This window comes from Ictidomys tridecemlineatus, chromosome 8 (assembly GCF_052094955.1).
Source record: "Ictidomys tridecemlineatus isolate mIctTri1 chromosome 8, mIctTri1.hap1, whole genome shotgun sequence".
NCBI classification, from domain to species: domain Eukaryota; kingdom Metazoa; phylum Chordata; class Mammalia; order Rodentia; family Sciuridae; genus Ictidomys; species Ictidomys tridecemlineatus.
The window spans coordinates 98589840-98610860 of NC_135484.1; the positions used below are offsets into that span (position 1 = coordinate 98589840).

The window sequence follows — 21021 nt, forward strand, 5'->3', positions numbered from 1 at the left end:
GGTGAATGGTAACTAACAAAAGAACTAAAATGAAGCTGAAATTTAATCCTGTGAGGTAAGAAGCCAACAAGAAATCAGATCCAGGTACCTCTGAAGAACTGCCTGAAATTTTATATTAAAAACAGTTAAACCCTCATATTCTCTTCTCTACCCTGCAGAGCCAGTCAGGAAACTGGAAACTTCCTTCCTAGAAGAATTAACTCCAAGCACAGCTTAGCAAGGCAGAGGGCAAGGATAAAGTAACCCCACTAAAACCAGGGACTCAGTCACAGTCTGATCAGTGAGATCACACCTGCTCTTTTGCCCCCAGGGAGGCCCCAGTCTTGTGCACAGACCTACCCAAACCAGTGTCTTCCAGAGAAGCTCCAGGTCAGCCTCACTCATGTACACCACACGCGCATACACACATACCTCCTCACCCCCATCTCCAACACTTGGAACTTAAATTTAGAGACAGCCTAGATTGTCTGGGAACTTGAGAAATGGCCACGATATGCAAGAAAGAGAGTGAGCACACATACACTCTTCAGACGAAGCAAACATGACACAGGGACAGAGGAAAACTTCATCAACCCAAAAATATAACTGCCACCCTCCGCATGAATCCATGTAAAGCATGAATTAGACATAAGTTCTTAGAAATTAAAAAAATACAGTAGCATCAATAAAAGAATTTAATAAGGGAGGTTAAAAAATAAAGTTAATAAAATCTCTCAGAAGGACAATAAGAAACGAAAATGGGAGAAAAAAGACAGAAAAACCAAAGAATCAGTTCACTACATTTACATAACATGTCGTTCAAAGAGAAAACACAGAAACTGCAAAACATGCTTCTGATTCAAAAAGGTACACCACCCAGCTAGGAAAGAAAATGAATGAAAAAAGACACAACCAGGGAATACTGTAAAATACCAGAACTCCAAAAACAAGAAGATTCTAAAAGTTCCCAGAGAAAGCAGAAATAAAGGAAAAGGCCATTAAAAAAAAAAAAAAAAAAAAACTGGAAATCAGAATGGCACTGAACTCAACAGCAATGCTGAGTGGAGCACTGCCTTCAAAACCCCAAGAAATCATTATTCCCAGCCCCAAACTGCACACCCAGCCAAGCTGTCAATCAAGTGTGAAGACAAAATAATGGTCTTGCCAGACAGTCAGTCTCGGAAAAAAAATATCTTCCCTGCATTTTTCTCAGGGATTCATCAAAACATGAACCTACATTTAAAAGAAATAGATAAGATCCAGGAATCAAGGAATCAACAAGACAGAGAAAGACAAAAGAAATGTCCAGGACCATACATACCATGAAGGGAATTTTAAGATGTCAAATGAGCCACAAGCCCTGAGAGCAACCTGTGCACACTGGAGCAAACTATACAGGGTCCTCAAGAGTGTTTCGGAAAACACACACACACACACATTTGAGGGGTTACTTTATGTGTTTGGAAGTATCAAGAGGAGTTTTACAACAATGTCAGAACACTTACTGAAAAACTAGAAACCGGAATAAGGAAAATAAAGCAAGCAAAAAGACATGGGGGTTACTAATCCCTGGAAAAATATAAAACATAAGAAGATACAATCATTTTATTTTATACACATACACAATATGATTTGGTTACAAATACTATTTAACACAGTCATAATATTAACCATATCAATATTGATAAAACCAAGTTGTGCCAATACTGAAAAGATGGAAAAACACTGTAAGAGCTAAAGCCTCATCTTCCAGAAAAGGAAATCAATAGATAACCCTTAAGTGAGAAAAAAAAAAAATCACACATTACCAAAATGAAGCCATATATTTTCACAAATAGGCAAGAGCTGAGTATTCTCAAAAGCCACCAACAGTCAGGAGTGAGAAAACAGAAGCCTCTTGCTGCTGTTCTTCACTGTCAAACTACACAGCTTATAGGATTTTTCTAACTATTTGCATATATTACTTTGCTAAAAATAGAAATTGGATTTACAAAGGGAAAAAGTCTCTACCAGATTACAGGATACTCTAAATGTTAATTCTGAATTACATTTAGTAGGCTTCTTCTCCTTTTTATTGGTAAAAGGCATTGATATTTATATAAACATATAAGAGGGTACTACTGCCTTCTGGAAAGCAACTGGCAATATCTGTTGTTGTAATATAACTGAAAAAAATACAGCCCACATATTAATTATCTGCAAAAATGAAAAAGTACAAAACACATTTCAAATGAGGGAAATGATTAGCATGTTGTTAAATAATTCTATTAATAAAAACGACTATTATAAAGATCACGGAATTTGAAAAAGATTTACAATACAAACAAAACTAAAAAAGACCTCAAAATTTCAGATATGCCATGTATATAAGAAAACACAGGCAAAACACTTGTCTAATACAAGTAACAAATATACTACATAAATAATTTTCTAATTATTTTATAAATAGATATTTTAAAATAAAATGGCCTATGAATCTGAGCAAATGACTGCTACCAATTAGCTATACATAATAATGAAGAAATTGCTAAATAAATAAATAAAGGCTGATCCTTTGTATTTCTCTAATCATATAGTTGAGATCTGATTTCTTAAGAGAAGGTATTGAAATGTCTTTATGCTAGCTGTAGTAAAGCATTAGCTAACACAAAAGCCATTCAAAAGAGTCACATATTTGAATAATTGAGCTTATGCCAGTTGTTCAATGAGTCTGACAGTTTCATAATACATCAATGTGTTTACTCAAGCATGAAAAGCTCACTTTGTTTTCCAGCAAAGGCGTTATACCAAAAGTACAAAAAACATCAATAATTCCATACATTCAGGGACCATTCAGAAATAACACAAGAAATTAAGTCAATAAGGTACTTAGATCTGCAGTGAACAGGACGTTAGCTTTATGTCTGTGGAAACCAAAGCCCACAAATCCCCACAGCTGTTACGAGTCATAACAGCAAACAAATTTAAGGTTTTGCTCTGCATGTCAAAGCATCCTCAACTAGAGCCTGCCATGGCTACCACCTCACAGTCAACTTGGGAAAGTGCACCAGACGTAAAAACAACACTATCTGACATGATCCCCAAATGAAATCAGTTACTCCTCAATTCTTACTTCATTAACCTGATGTGATCTTGATATGGTGTTCAAATACTTTAAATCACCTACTTTCTTCTAAAATCGATACGATGCCACTAAATTATGTCAAAACCTCAAATTTTCAATTTCTTCAGATAGTGAGAGAAAAAAACTCAGTAAGCCAAAAACCTTTCTGCCTTGCTTTTGAGATCAGCCAGGGCACACGAAGAACAATTCACGTAGCTGTCCTGCCAGGGCGCCTCAGCACAGAGTGGTCATGTGATAGAACACACAGGCCCCATTCTTCAGCTCCACCGTGTTGATTATAGCCTGCTGACCCACTTAGAGCATGTTCTGTGCAATTATATGCAAGGAAACCCACATCGCCTTGGGTTGTTACTCTATGCCAGCCTTCTTGGGGCCACCATTATTTTTAATTGATACAGATTCTTTAATTTGGCTAAACAAAATGCTTCTTTTTCCTATTCTCTGTTTCTGGCAAGATTCGTTTTCCTTCTCTTTTTGGTAGTAGCAGTAGTAGCTCCCTTCTACTTTTTAGAAAGAGAAAAAAAAAAATCTCAGTTCCAAAAGAGTGGTGTCCTTTTTTTATTACTCTCTGGCCAAAATCTCCCACATGTATGTTTTCCGGAATACATGTATAAGAATGTGCTTGCCAGAATTATTCACAATTGCCCCAAACTGCAAATAATGCAAACACCTGACAACAGTAGATCTGATACAGTATATTCTTAGAATGAAAATCTACACAGCAATGAAAATGAAAGCTGCTAGTCATAATGTGGACCTATTTCAGAGACAGTTCCCAGCAAAGATGCCAGATACAAGAGAATTATTACTATATTATTCCATTATATAATGTTGAAAAGTACCTAATCCATCTTGTTTACAGATGCACAGAGGGTGTAAAAACCTAGAGAAAAGCTAAGAAGTAATTACTATTAAATCGGGTTAGTGTCTACCTCTGGATGTAAGGGAGTTGACTCTGATAAGGAGAAGCATGCAGTGGGCTTTTGGAGACCTGGCAATATTCAGTTTCTTAACCTGAGTGGTAGTTACAAATGCTCACTTTATAATTTGCCATAACCCAACTACATACATTTAAGTACTTTTCTATACACATGGCTTTATTTCCCAATAAGGAAGAACTTTTACTGCTTTAAACTACTTACTATTAGGAAGGAAATTACCAATTAGCACGGAGGCAGCTTATTGGATTTTTCAAACTGTTTGCATATTACTTTTGCACTACTTTCAAACTATTTGCATATATTACTTATTACCATTATCATTACTTATTACTTATTATCATTTAATTCAACAGAGTGAATGATAATGAAAAGCAATGGCATTGCATCTAGAGGAGGACATGGAGGAGTAAAGTGACCATTATAATCAAACTGTAACACCGGTAATAACAATGATATAACAATTAGCCTTTACTGCAGGATTCTTTATACATGGCCAAGAACTTTGCAGATTGCATTGTTTAATCACCTCAAAGGTTGCAAAAATGCTACTAACTACACATAATGGCCTTTGCTGCAAAATGAGCCATCCAAACTTTCTGGCTCAACTTTTTAAAAAAATTTTTCTCACTAATCCTCACTGCCTCACTCATGTCTGGCAGTTGACGCTACCTTTCAGCTGAAACAAACCTTTTCAACTGAAAAGCCTCTGTCCTCCTTTATGTTGGAGGGGCCTCCTCACATGAGGTTCTCAGAGCAGTATTCAAAAAGGGTAAAGAGAAAGGTTGCAAACACTGTTTGGGCCTACACCTTGACATCTGCATAATAGCACTTCTGCCACTTTCTAATGCTCAAGTCACAAAGTCAGTCCAAAATCAGGGGCAGAGAAATAAGTCTCTGCTGGCAGATGGAAGGAACTGTGGAAAGATACATTAAAAAGAGGCACGAGGTTAAAAAAAAAAAAAAATGGTAGACTAACTATTCTACACAAAACAAAGTAGAAATCTCAGCTATTCCACTGAAGAACACATTTAAAAACTAGTTAAATTATGCTACAAAAGTCCATGGTTGATCACAGAGTGATCACTTCTCTAAAAATATAAAAGATAAAATACTGAATAAAATTTAGCTAAGATAATTTTTTATACATGAGAATGATATAGACAAGGAGAAAGCCCAAGAAATACCAACAGACTACTAAAAGATCCAGTTTGACTAAAGCAGAGAATTCAAATAACTATAACTCATATCCAGAATTTGAGGCAAAAAGGGTTTTAGCAAACACTAAAAAATAAAACCATTAATTAAATAAGTATTAATAAAACTTTTCTCCTTTGTGTTTTGGTAAAGAGCTGTAGGACAGGAATGACCCTGGGGGAAATCACTTGACTCCTCAGGTCTTCTGTTTTCTTGTGTAAAAAAAAAATAAACGTCAAGTGATCAAAAGGTCCTTTTTATTCTACAAATTAAAGGACTACATTTCAAAATACCTTCAATATATCACAAGAAAAATAAAAATCTTATCAGCACATAATTTAATATTAAGAATGGCATCAAAATGTATAAAATTACAGAAAGGCGATTAGCAGTTGCCTAGAAAATGGGAAATGATTGCTGATGAGTACGAAGTTTCTTTTGGGGTGGTGAAAATGTTCTAAAAAAGGCTGTGGAGAGGCTGAATAACTGTTACTATATTAAATACCATTAAATATGTGCTTCCCACAGGAAAATTGTATGGTTTGTGAATAATATCTCCATAAATACATCAAAATGCATAAAATTGATGAACAACAATGGAAAAGAAACATTTTTTTTAACAAAACACTAAGATGGAGATACAGAGATATTTTTACTTAATTGAACTCCTATAATCACCAGTGAGATAAGGATGTATATCTCCAATTAACAGATTAAGAAACTGAGGTCCAGCAACATTTAGTGACTTCTTTGACACAGTACACTGATTGACTACATTCTTTAAAAAAAAAATTCAAAATATTACCATGTTAAGAGTATCACAAAGTATAAATTCTCAGGTAGCTACCTAGCTAACAAAAAAAATTGTGAAACTACTTCTAATTAGCCATATAAAATGAAGTCATCCAGGGAGAAAATCTTAAGCTAGGAAAGGAATAACTACTAAAATTATGCCAGTGCTGTGTTCTGTCTTGATTAATGAGTTGCAAAGGAAATAAAGAGCATGCTAATTAATTCTGCATGTGAGAGCACATAAGTGGCATTGCTGTCAATCAATTCAGGCAGAGTAAGTAGACATGAAAGAAATCTAGACAGATAAGCCAGTGAATCAAATTCTAAAGAAGCATGGGTGTGGAGACATAACAAATATCCAGATAAAAAGCCTTGGGCAAGAGTAAGGCTGAAAGAGACAGGGAAAGTAGAAGACAGAATCTAGTACAGGTTATAATATGAAATAGCAAAAGGGCACCTGAAGAAAAACGCCTTGGTCTAATTTTTGAAGGGAAAGGAGGAGGTATTACTGAGTATGTCCTGGATAAACCTGAAAGATAATACTTCCTATTCAACTAGAGATTAGGATATTTCAATAACACTGAACAAATCCCAGAAATACAAAATACAAAACAGAATGACAAATACTGAAAATTTTGATGGAAACCAAGAGAGCAGGGATAGTTACATTAGAGTTTAAGTCAAAAACTATAAAAAGAGATGAAAGGACATTATATAATGATGAAAAGGTAAGTTCATCAAGATTATATAATAACTGTTAAATATATATATATATATATACGCATGCAGTCATTATCAGAGCATCTAAGTATATAAAACAAACATTAAAGGATCTGAAGGGATAGATATAATGCAATATAATGATAACAGGGGAGGTCAATACCCCACTTTCCATAATGAAAAGATCATCCAGGCAGAAAATTAATATGAAAACATTGAACTTGAGCAATGCTTTAGACCAAGAACAGAATGTACATTGTCCTAGAATGCACATGGAATAATTCTCCAGGATAGATCACATGTTAAAGAGCAAACCAAGGCTCAGCAAATTTAAGAACACCCAAATTATATCAAATATCTATTCTAACCATAATGGAATGAGACTAGAAGTCAGTAACAGAAGGAATTTTGGAAAATTCACAAATACATGGAAACTATCATCTTGCTGAAAAACTAGGGGATCCATGAAGAAATGAAAAGGAACCTAAGAAAAACCTGAGACAAACAAAAATGGAAACACAACATACCACAATTTAAGGAAGCAGCAAAAGCAGTTCTAAGAGGGAAATTCATAGCAATAAACATCTATGTAAAGGAAATAAACAAAAACTTCAAATAAATGCTTAATGTTATTATTCAAGGAAGTAAAAAAAGAAAAATGAACTAGGCCCAAAGTCAACAGAAAGAAGGAAATAATAAAGATCAAAGCAGAAATAAGTGAAATAAAGACTAGAAAAACAATAGAAAAGGTCAAAGATACTAAGAGTTGGTTTTTCAAAAACAAAATGACAAATCCTTTAGGTAAACTAAGGTTGATAAATGACTCCAAAGCAGAAATGAAAGAGACCTCACAACTGATACAACAAATACAAAGGATCATAAGAGACCACTATGAACAATTATACACCAACAAACTAAATAACCTATTAGAAATGGATAAACTCCTAAACACACGCAACCTAAAGACCAAGTTGTGAGAAAACAAAAAAAAAAAATCTAGAGAGCCAATAATGAATAAAGAAACTGAACCAGAAAAAAAATAGTAATAATTTAAAAAGTCCCTCATCAAAGAAAAGTCCAGCACCTAAAGGTTTCATGGTTGAATTCTACAAACACTTTAAATAACTAATACTAATCCTTCTGAAACACTTTCAAATAAATTAAAGAGGAAAGAATATTTATAAATTCTTTTTATAAGCAACATTACCCTGATACCAAAACCAGACAAGAGTATTACATAAAAAAAAGAAGAAAGAAAATTACCCATCAATAGTCAATATCCTTGATGAATATATATGCAAAAATCCTTAATAAAAATGCCAGCAAACCCAATTCAACAACCCACTAAAAGAATCATCTACTATTATCAAATGGCATTGATCTCTGGGATACATGGATGAACATCAACATGTTTTCATGAAAAAAAATTTCAACAAATTAGGTATAAAAGGAACATACCTCAATGCAATAAAGACCACATTATCACAGACTCACAGACAACATACGCAGTGGGGAAAAGGTAGAAGCTTTCCCTCAAAAGTCATGAAGATAAGCTACCCTCTCTGGCCACTTCCAGTCAACATAGTATTGGAAGCTTCTGCCAGAGCAACTAAGCAAGAGAAAAAAAAAAGAAAAGGCAGTCAAGGGCTGGGGTATACAGCTCAGTGATATAGCATTTTTGCCTGGCATGTTCAAGGGCCTGGGTTGGATCCCTAGCACTTCAGAGATGGGGGGTGCGGGGGGGCATGGAGCAGGCAGGAAAACAGAAACAAAAATAAAATAAAAGGTATCCAAATAAGAAAAGAAGTGAAACTGCCACTTTTTCCTAATGACATGATCTTATAACAAACTACAGATTCCACCAAAAAAACCTGTTAGAACTAAGAAACAAATAACATAAAGTTACAGGATACAAATTCAATATATGAACAACAGTATCATTTCTATAGACTAAAATGAACAATCTGGAAAAGACATCAGAAGTACAATCCCATTTACAATAGCTTAAAATAAATAACTAAAGACATGAAAGACCTGTACACTTAAAACAATAAAATGTTAATGAAAGAAATTGAAGATGATGAAAGTAAATGCAAAGAAATCCAAAGTTCATGGATTACAAGAATTTACATTATTAAAATGTTCACACTACCCAAAGTAATCTATGAATTCACTGTAATTCCTGTTAAAATTCTTTTTCACTTTCACAGAAACTTACCATAAAATGGAACCACAACAAAAAATTCAAGTAGCCAAGATAATCATAAGAAAAACACACAGAGACACATACACACAAAGCTGGAGAAATCACACTACCCGATTTCAAGCGATATTACAAAATCTAGTAATTAAAATAGTATAGTACTTTCAAAAAAGAAAAGAAAAAGACACATCAACCAATGGAACAAAGCAAGAGAGCCCAAAAATGAACCCACATGTGTACAGTCAATTGATTTTCACCAAAGGTGCCAGGAATATACAATGGGAAAAACGGCGGGCTCTTCAATAAAAGGAGCTGAGAAAAGTGGGTATCTACATGTAGAAGAATGAAAGACATCGGGCTCTTATCTCACATTAGACACAAAAATCAACGAAAAATTGATTAAGGACAAAATCTAAGAGCAGGAACTATAAAATTACTAGAATAAAAAAACACAGGAGAAAAACTACACACCACAGTCTGGGAAATAATATTTTGGATTTGACCCTCAAAACACAAGCAACAAAATAAAAAAAAAATCAGGCAAATAAGATTATATCAAACTAAAAAAGTTCTGCACAGCAAAGAATAGTACGCAGAGACAATGTACAGACTGGGAGAAAATATTTACAAGCCATGTATCCAATAAAGGGTTAATGCCCAAAATACATTGGAAGCTCAGCAACTCAACAGTTAAAAAATAAATAAATAAATAAATTTTAAAAATGGACAAGAGACCTGATCTGAACAGACTTTTCAAAAGAAGACATAAAAATGGCCAACCAACATAAAAAAAAAATGCAATATCCTAATCATTAGGAAAATGCCAATTAAAACCATGAGAGATCATCTCTTACCAGTCAGAACAACCACCATCAAAAGATGAAAGATACGTTTTGATGGACATAGAGAGAAGGTAATCCTTGCGCATAGTTGGTAGGAATGTAATTTAGTCCAGCCATTATGGAAAACAGTATGGAGGCTCCTGAAAACACTGAAAATAAAACTGCCACAGGATCCAGATCCACTACTGGGCATTTTTCTAAACAATTTAAAACCAGTTGATTGACTCGAAGTCTGCATACCATATTTACGGCAGAATTCTTAACCACAGCCAAGTTATGGAATCATCCAAAGTGCCTGTCAACAATTGAGAAGGTAAAGAAAATGGGGTTTATATACACAATGGCATACTATTCCACCTTATTAAAAAAAAGGAAATTCTGTCATTTGTGGTAACATGAATGGAACTGGATACTTAGCTAAGTGAAATAAGCGAAGCACACAAAGACTGGATGTTCTCTCTATATGGGATCTAAAACTACTGAACTCATAGAAACAGTAGAACAGTGGGTGCTGAGATGGAGAGAATGAAGAGATGATGGTCAAAGGGTACAAAATCTCAGGGTGTGACACACACACACATGTCATATTGTGTAGTATATAGTGAATACAGTTAATAATAGAGTATTGTACATTTCAAAATTGCTAAGAGAATTTCAAATGTTCTCACCACAAAAAATGTTAAGTATTAGAGGTGATGGATATGATAACTGGATTGATTTAATGATCCCACAAGGTATTCATAAATCATAAGATTACTTTGTATCCCATAAACTTATGCAATTAATTATAAACTGGCAGTTTACCATAAAAAAAAAGTTTGAAATACTGATTCATAAAATAGAAAATTTATATCTGTATACCATTGGAAAGGTAATAGATAATAAATATGAAATGAGATAAAAGGTTTAATTTCTCAATAAAACTAACCATTTGTTCTATAATCTGAAATTGGGAGACATTTTTCCTTGCCCATTTATTCAGAGAATAAATGCTGCTGGGAAAACTGGATATTCACATGTAAATAAATGAAGAAGATCATAGGAAAAAAGCTTCTCTTGATCTAGAACATAATTTTTAATAGGCTCATGTTTTCAGCAGCACAAGAAACCTTTTCTTTATGCAACAACAACAACCACAACCACAAAAAAGACTGTCAACTCATTTCCTTACATGGCACTTCAGAGAGGCAAATTAGTTTCCCACTGAGTGCTAGCAAGTGTTTACTTCAGCATTGATAACAAAGATGCTCACATTTGTTTTGCTCAAAATAGTTCTCTAATTTTTTCTAAAGCCTGGCCTCCACCAATGTTTTCTATATTCTGGCCTCTCTCATTTGCAGTATATTTTAATACGCTCAAGGTGCTTTTGCACATTATCAAGTGTCACCATTAATGATCCTTAATAAAGATGTAAATGCCCCAAGGCTCCACACCTCCATAATTAAAATAGCCCAGAGGCAAATAAATCACTTTGCTGATCATAAAACCAGGAATGCTTTATTTACTGTACTATGATCAGAAAAGTGGACACGGTTGGTAGTGGTATTTGCAATCATTTGGAAAGAAGAAACTTTAATTAGACACAGTGACACATGCTTATAACTGAGGTAGGAGGACTGTAAGGTAGAACAACTGCAAGTTAGAGGTCAGCCGGGCAATGTAGCAAGACCTTGTTTCATAATACAAACAAAATAAAAAGGCAGGGAATGTAGCTTCAGTGGTAGAGCACTTGCTCACTGAGACCCTGGATTCAATCCTCAGTATTGTAATTGGAGAGGAAGAGAGATTAGGACAGCATTACTTTACTGAGAACCTTGAATGAGGGGACCAGTTATTGATATTGGAAGACAAGGCTGATGGCACAGATGGAGAACTGACAGGAGCCGCACTGAGCAGGGCTGGCCAGCACAGTGAAAGATGAACTATGATCAGGGACAAATAGATATCCACCTCAAATACTAACAATAAAGGAATGAGTAAACATCAGATACCAAATGCAAACAATGAACTATTATAGGGCCATTAAAAATCATGTTCCTAAATAATATTTTGTAATGATAAATGTATGTGTTCTAGGGTCAAGAGAAAAAAGAACACACAATTATACACAGCCCTAGTTTATTTAAAAAAAAAAAAAAGCAACAGGAATTTTACAAGTGTTACCTTTAAAAAGGTATCACTGCTGAGAGAAAAAAAATTAATCCAAATGATTAAGGATCATTATACTTTTTGGTATTGATGTTTTGAATCACAGAAAACCAAAGAGACTATTTATGTGTAAAAATGATCATTGTCCCTTGAAAATTTAGCCAAATACAATCAATTTATGTGCAAATAAAGGAGTTATTGCCAGGTGCAATAGTGCACACCTATAATCTCAGGGACTCAGGAGGCTGAGGCAGGAGGATTGCTAGTTCAAAGCCAACTTCAGCAACTTAGTGAGGACCTAAGCACCTTAGTGAGACCCTGTCTCAAGTAAAAAAATAAAAATAAAAAGGGCTGGGGATATGACTCAGTGATTAAACAACCCTGGGTTCAATCCCTGGCATCAAAAAAAAAAAAAAAGGAGTTACTTCAAAAAGAAGTGAAAGAGGAAGAAGAAATTGTGCTCCATTTGTGTACAATGTGTCAAAATACATTCTACTGTGATGTATGAGTAATTAGGACAGATTTTTTAATTGATTAAAAAAATGATAGCAGAATGCTTTAAAATTCTTATTTCACATATATACTACAATTTTTCACATCTCTGTTTGTAATATAAAGTATGTTGACACCCAATTCGTGTCTTCATACATGTACTTTGGATAATGATGTCCATCACATTCCACCATCCTTGCTAATCCCCTGGTCCCTCCTTTCCCTCCCACCCCTCTGCCCTATCTAGAATTCATCTATTCCTCCCATATTCCCCGTCTCTACCCCACTGTGAATCAGCCTCCTTATATCAGAGAAAACATTTAGCATTTTTGGGGGGAGGGATTGGCTAATTTCACTTAGCATTATCTTCTCCAATGCCATCCATTTACCTGCCATGAGTTTATTCTCTTTTATTGCTGAGTAAAATTCCATTGTATATAAATGCCACATTTTTTTTAATCCACTCATCCACTGAAGGGCATCTATGTTGGCTCCACAGTTTAGCTATTGTGAATTGTGCTACTATAAACATTGATGTGGCTGTGTCCCTGTAGTATGCTGTTTTTAAGTACTTTGGGTATAGTCCGAGGAGAGGGATAGCTGGGTCAAATGGTGGTTCCATTCCCAGATTTCCAAGGAATCTTCATACTGCTTTCCATATTGGCTGCACCAATTTGCAGTCCCACCAGAAATGTATGAGTGTATCTTTTTCCCCCACATCCTCGCCAACACTTATTGTCTTCATAATAACTCCCATTCTGACTAGAGTGAGATGATAGAGTAGTTTTGATTTGCATTTCTCTAATTGCTAGAGATGCTGAGCATTTTTTTCATATATTTGTTGATTGACTGTATATCCTCTTCTGAGAAGTGTCTGTTCAGATCCTTGGCCCATTTGTTGATTGGGTTATTTTTTTTTTTTTTTTTTTTGGTGCTTAGCTTTTTGAGTTCTTTATATACCCCAGAGATTAGTGCTCTATCTGATGTGTGAGGTGTAAAAAGAAGATGGAAAGATCTACCTTGCTCTTGGATAGGCAGAATTAATATTATCAAAATGACCATACTACCAAAAGCACTATACAGATTTAATGCAATTCCAATCAAAATCCCAATGGCATTCCTCATAGAAATAGAAAAAGCAATCATAAAATTCATCTGTAAAAATAAGAGACCCAGAATAGCTAAAGCAATCTTTGGCAGGAAGAGTGAAGCAGGTAGCATCACTATACCAGATCTTAAACTATACTACAGAGCAATAGTAACAAAAACAGCATGGTATTAGCACCAAAACAGACTGGTAGACCAATGGTACAGAATAGAGAACACAGAGACTAACCTATAAAATTACAATTATCTTATATTAGATAAAGGTGCCAAAAACATGCACTGGAGAAAAGATAGCCTCTTTAACAAATGCTACTGGGAAAACTGGAAATCCATATGCAAAAAAATAAAATTAAACCCCTATCTCTCACCATGCACAAAACTTAACTCAAAATGGATCCAGGACCTAGGAATTAAACCAGAGAGTCTCTGTCTAATAGAAGAAAAAGTAGGCCCTAATCTTCATCATGTGGCATTAGGCCCCAACTTCCTTAATAAAACTCCTATAGAGCAATAATTAAAACCAAGAATCAATAAATGGGATAGAATCAAACTAAAAAGTTTCTTCTCAGCAAAAGAAACAATCTGTAATTAGAACAAATTTTTTAAAATTTGCTTAATCATTAAAAAAAAGTCAAACAAATATTCAACAAAGTTTACTGACATGGTCTTATATTTGAACATAGGATCTTCAATAAGATTGAATTTTTCACACATTGTACACATTTGCATGATTCAAATGAAATAAAACATTTTTGAGTGGGGATTTTGTCACACATTCTGAACAATTTATCCAAACTAATGGCAATAATAAGCACTCTATGTATTATGTACCTATTTTTTGCAGAGTTTAGAATTAGAGAAGATGTTCAAACAATAGCTCTCAAATCCTAAGGACATCCAGGAGATGTGACACAAGCTACAAGGCAGTAGTAAAAATCATAACAAATGACATACAAGCTCTTATTAAAGGGTAATAAATGTCTCCAATAGCCATAACTACATCTGTTATTCTTCCTCAGGGAAAAAAAAATTAAGCCATTTGATGTTCAATCATACCACACCAAGAGAATCAAAGATTTCTACCAGGAATCCAATGAGTGGATTCATAGAAACTGTAATAGGAAGATTCTCTCTGATTTTTTTCCCAGTAAATACAACAACCTTCAAGTGAGAACTCTGTCTTCTGAAGTGATAGGCTCAGCAAAGAAAAAAAAAATCATAAGATGAGTCCTTATCCTGCATGAATAGAATCCCTTAGGACCACCACCTAATGTGTTTCATCTTCTGAAGCAATAAATTGACACCACCTCAAGCCACAATTTGGTCCTTCTGGACAAGCAAGAATTGAAGAATTCAGTTATTGACATATTACCTTAAAAATTAGTCTAAATTAACAAATCGCATTCACTCCAGAACAGTCCATAATCTTCCAACAATGTTTAATGGCACTTTTAGTGCATAAAAATTATATGAAAAGGACTTTGTCTCATATTCTCAGTAATGGTGAAGTAAGCAAACTGCTGTAAACCATTATCAAAAGATCTTGAAGAATGAGGGAGGACCTGACTAACCAGTTGATAAACATATTGCAGCCAAGGATTATTCATCTCCTAACAAACTGCAAAATGGATTAAGCCCTGCAATGGTAGCTATGATGTTGCCATATTTATTTTGGAAAGTTGGTTTCAAAGAATTGCCAAAGTACTTTTTCAAAAGCAAAGGGAGGGTATCATCAAGCAACAGAACACAGTAAGCACAAAAAGAACAAATAATCCAAGTATCAGATGCATACACAGGGAAGTCCCACAGAACTCCAAGCAATTTAAATATGGAGCTTGGTTCTTGCACTTACTAAGAAGCCATGAGAACTGGATTAATTGTGCAATGCTGTTTGTTCAGACTGTCAGGCCCTAACTAGATTTCAGGCACTTGGAAATACAATGATCTAATTATAATTACTATAGAATTTACCACTGGAGAAGGGCTTAACTTGCCCCAGAACATTTTCTAATATAGTCTAAATACACATGAGCTACAATATATATTACAACATTTCTATAATTACAATATAAGATTAAACTTGTGTGATTTTAGTACAAGGGTTTCTCTTTACTGATATAGGCTTGCATTCCAAGTCCTATAAGTAGCAGCCCAGTATGTTCAAAATAAATCCTCTCTTCAGTATTTAAATTTTTCACGCATACTAAATTCACACTGTTTCCTAATGGTTGACCAAAACAGTTAAGTGAAAACACAAAATGGAAAAAAACTAGAGTATATTCCCTAGCAACTCACAAACAGTGATGCAAAAACAAAACATCTCATGCTGACTGCCACATTTTAGCTCCACAAACTGTACTAAATATTAAATTCTAATATTAATCCAGATGGAAGAACTATAAACACAAGGCCCAACTGAAAACTTTTTGAATTGCCCTACTGTTTAAGGAACAAGAGAAGCCATTAGTATCCAACAGATTCCACTCAGCCCCTGTTCTGCAGTTATATCTGACTAAATGCTCAGGTCTACCAAGTCGGCTTTCTTTGTGATGAGAAAAGGCAAATCTCTCCCAGAATCACTCCATTAAAAGCTGTTCTTTTAAAAAATCTTTATATCACTCTTACTGTTCACCAGCAGCCCAGGTAAAAGGAGAAACACTCCCTGTGTTCACTCAATACAACAAGGTACAGAAGTGCTGGGTGGTAGCCTGGGGCTACACAATGAGCCACCCCACTATCCCAGCACCTAAGGACATAGTTCTTCCGCTGTAACTAAATTCTTTAAGTTCTGTCTGTGTGCTTGCATTTGCTAACCAGCTGGTTCCTCCACATAAAAAAATATATATTTAAGATTGGACGTAACACATTACCTCAAGAAGTGTCATGCAGAAAGTTCTTTGTGACATGCAATCAAAAAGCATACTCAAGAAAAGGGGGATGTTGGCCTTCTATAAGATACTCCCAAACAGAATTTAAAAGTAAAAGGTGGAGACAATAGCATTCTTTCAGCTCCTGGACTTCCAGGAAACAAGCAACTGCTCCCAGGAATCCAGGCACAGGGCATGTCATGTCCTGCACAGGTCACTGGGTAATTTTCCGAGGTAGCTAAGTGGTCCCAGGAGGCTTCTCTGCTACCATTTCCCAGTCTCTTCCTCCCCAGCTGAAAGTCCAAAATTTTACCCAGATTTGAATGAAATAAGGAAACAAAGCCACACATGTCATGGCTCACTAGATCTTATCATCAGCATCAATGGGGGGCTACCCCTGTCCTGATATCACTGCCTCCTTTTCTCTCTGGAAAGCACCTCCCCCAACCTGGTATTCCAGGCCCAGAACCCATTAGACTTCTTTTAAGGAAGACAATCTCATATCCAATGATTAAAGCAATTTAAAATTCAAATGCCTCGTTACTAGAAGCCTTTGAAAATCTGATTTCAAAATCTTTATGACAATAATTTTCACAAAAGTAGCTCATAACAATGAAAAACATTTCTACTTTGCCAGACACTAGGCTAGGGGTTCTGTATTCATAATTCTTTTTAATCCTTAAAAAAAAACACTAAGCTAGGCAGTTACTTTGATTTCACAAATGATTAAACTGAAGCACAGAGAGATTACACACCAGAGGCCAGATTACACAGGTGTGTCAGCACCAGGATTCAGGCTCATATTCACATTCAAAGCCCACGCCTATGTGCTGTCAACAGTGGGGCAAAGAAGAAGCACTGTGGAGTCCACAGTATGTAAAGCCCCCTAATTTGCTGGCTCTCTACATCTCTGCACACAGATTGCTTAACTTTTCTAAAACCTCAGTTTCTTCATCTGTGAAAAAGGGATAGCATAGTACCTATCCCAATTCTGTGAGTGAATACTGGTGACCCAACAGTGGCTACATTTGAGAAATGCTTAGTGCTTTAGCTACAGTTATTATTGTAGTGATCATACCACCACATACCCTCGTATGTTTCCAACTTTTCAAGTTGGAAGAAACTCTGATCCAATTATAATATCTTGCTGTCCTTGGAGTATACTGTCAGGATGGGGCTAAGTGCTAAATAAGAGTCATGCTGATACATTTTAAGACTTTCTTCCATTTTCAAAAGCAGAGAAGGATCACACACAAAAAGACATTATACACAGAAATCAGTAGACTGCTGGGATCAAATATTTAAAGGGACCTTAAGAAGAGATCTTAAACAATAGTCAAGTCCAGTAACCTACAGTGTACCAAGTACTCAAGCAGCTACCCAAACATGGAAAGTACATTGAAAAAAGTGTTTCAAACTAATCGAATCACCAAAACCAAAACAAAGTAAAAGTGAAAGAAAACATACATGAAAGAGCCAGAAGCATTTCAAGCGAGCTCACTAACCTAGAGGGCAAAATCAGGCAAGACCGAGTGAAGAGCAACACAAAAGGAGCAGAGGCAGGAGTGGAGCTGGAAGCCTGCACAGAAGAAATGGCCTTGTACATAGGAGACGGAGACCATTCTGGTTAGCCAGCCACTCAGGTGATGGCCTACCTGGCTCAGCTCCAGAAGGGTGCTGCCCTGGGACAGGACTCCTGAGCCTGAAGAACTACCAACCAAGCCTGAGGCACTCAAGACAGCAAACAGACTCAACTAGACCTCTGGGCTCCCTTCCAATGCCAACAACCTGTGATTCTAATTACGAAAAGGAAGGAAAGCAGGTAAGACAAATTACCCATGTTTAGTTTCCTGAGCCTTTGAATTAAGAGCCTCCAACTCTCCAATGAGGTCTGTTCCCAACATTCACTTGTAGGTCAGGGTTGGAAAGCCAGAAGGCACTTCCGCATGCATAGAAACAGGACAAAGTATGATTAAGTCTTCAAGGAAGTCTATGAAAGTCTATTTGTTCCCTAAAGTAAAAAACATGTCTTCATAAAACTTTCCAATGGCTGTGCACTAGTCACAGAACAAAGTACAAACTCCTTAGCTTCACATTTGGGGCTCACCTAATCTGGCACATTCTAACATCATTAACATTTTTGCAGGTTCTGAGAGCTTATAAAGTGCTTGCTCATGTCTCATGCCACTGAGACAACACCCCATAAGCAATCAGCTACACACTGAACTTTAGAAAGGCATCATGGCATGCAAAGCATCAGGGCCACACCTCAAGCCAGCCTCTCTGGCTGCAAGTCCAATGTCCTTCCTAACTGTGCCCTGCTGGCCTTTCTAACTTCAGGTCCCACACCCAAAGGCCTATGCACCACCAGTTCCAGCCCCAACAAATCATTTTTGTTGTCATCATTTTATTGCTCCTAACAACCCCTCTCTAGCTATCAGCATCTTGTCCTGAAATGCCACCTCTTAGAAACCTTTACCAATCAATTACTGGAGCAAAACAGAGGTTGCTTCTCCAAAGCTTTGTGCCTCTCTGCTCCTTCACTAGGTGGACAAGCGCCCTGTGGTAATAAATAGTAAGCCACATTAAAAGACACACTTAACACAGTTCGACTAGTCTATAGATATACCATATATAGTGAAGTAACATGACCTTTTGGCTGTTTTTTATTAAAAATATTTACTCAAAAATGCACTTAAAGTCCCAACTCAGTACACTTGGAGTACATCTATGCTTTTTAAGCACCCCATTCCCATCCCCACAACCCTTAGTCAAGGAAAATGGGGACAAAGAGCGACTTTTGTCAGAAGAGGAGAGCCAAGTCAGCTAGACTTTAAGAATGACTGGGACAATTGTCAAGCACATACATTCCTGGACTCACCCATTAATGCAGAATCTCCAGGAACCAGGGCTTGATGAGAAGTAGGTCAAAGACAATGTGGACTTCATCGCTAGGAGCCTGACTGCACACAGGCACTCTCAGCACAGCACACCTTAGCAAACACAAGCTTCTAATGTTATCTGAGGTGACTGCTGGGGACTCTATTCTCCTTTTTTTAGTCTCTAAGCCAGGATGGGTCATCCCTTCTTACTTCAAGCTGGCCCGGAAGGACTGGGGAGGGTCCTCTATTCTAAACATATGCCAAAATGAGGTTCTAGGTGAGAAAAAGGTATAATCTCTTTAAAATAAAAAAATAAAATTAAAAATCCAGACCCATTTCACAGGCAGGCCCTTCCAAAGGCACAGGGAGTGGTCAGTTGTGGTGATGAGACATCCACAGGAAGGACGGTGTGTAACTTGGAGGGGATACAAAGATCATGTGCAGGCACAGTGTCAGCAGGCATCCACATTAGTACTAGGACATGCCCTGATCCATGTTCTTTCGAGAGGGCAGAAAGAATGATCATCATAGGCTAACAAGAAGGAGAGAGAGGGCAAACTGCCTGAGAATCTGTTAGGGCACAGAAACTTACAAAAATGGGTTAAAGAAACAACAACCAGAGAAGAAAAAAAGAATACAGCCATAGAAGAGGAACATAATTGGGGGGGGGGAGGGGACACACTTTTAAAAGATAGTAGAAATAAAAAGGAAATCAAAATCAAAATTTCAAAACTCGAGTGCAGTTTAAAGATTATCTAGTTTATAGTTCTCAAAGCTGGCCAACCTCCTCTCCCCCACTGGCCTTCGTCTGCTGCATTATCAGCAGATCCCCGGGCCCCACCCTGAGAGTCTGATTCAGTAGGTCTGCAGTAGGAATTTGTAAATAGTTCCCCAGATGACTCTGAAGAGCAGCCAAGCCTGGGAGACATAGTGCCAGCCCTGGTTTTATAGACAGGGAAGCCAGATGGTGGGAGGGCAAGGTTGAAATGAGAACTCAGTTCCCTTCTTCCCCATAGGAAGATCTTTACTCCTCAATGACAGCCATTCTATTTCTGAATGCCAACACTGAATGACTTCTGGTTCTATTTGCAAAGTAAATAAAAAGATCTTTTGTCTGAAGTCATTATCAACTTTGCAGAGTGCACCTTCCTTGTCTATACAGCTTCAGGAATAGAAAGCACATCCATAATATTGATGAGTCCCTATTTCCCACACCACACATTTCACCAATTTCCAATGTCAATATTCAAAATAGTGGCGGTAGAGAGAGTTCACTGAACACCAGATGGAGCCTACATCCAGGCTCCTTGGCCTAAGGGTGCCCAAATGGGCAAACTCCTATATGATTACATTTTTCAGATAAGGCAGCTAAATTTCAGAACCTGATCATTTTCAAAGATTTGTTCCTTTACACAGACCCATCAAAATCCCCATCCAAAGTGCATTTCTCCCCCACTGCTGTGAAGATTTAGAACCCATTATCATTAATAAATTTCAAATGAAAATTTCATGCTCTTGCTCCATGTATGGTTTATAGGCAACAATAATAATGCACAAAACCCTGGAACAGAGTAACCAGAACAACAAGGCTAATGAGATTCAATAATGTCCCATGAAGATTGCAGAGAATAGCAAATGGCCTATGAATATTTGAAGGCCTAACATGGTAAAAGAACTAGACTTGCTCATGACCGTTGGATTCTGCATGTTCAAATTCCATGCACACTATT

At 36.4% G+C, this 21021-nt stretch overlaps 1 protein-coding gene across 2 annotated transcripts in view; it reads right to left on the reverse strand.

The window, feature by feature from the left end:
* Lrrc1 (leucine rich repeat containing 1) overlaps positions 1-21021 on the reverse strand; it is a 126147-nt gene that overhangs the window by 78383 nt on the left and 26743 nt on the right. The gene's annotated exons all lie outside the window — the stretch shown is intronic.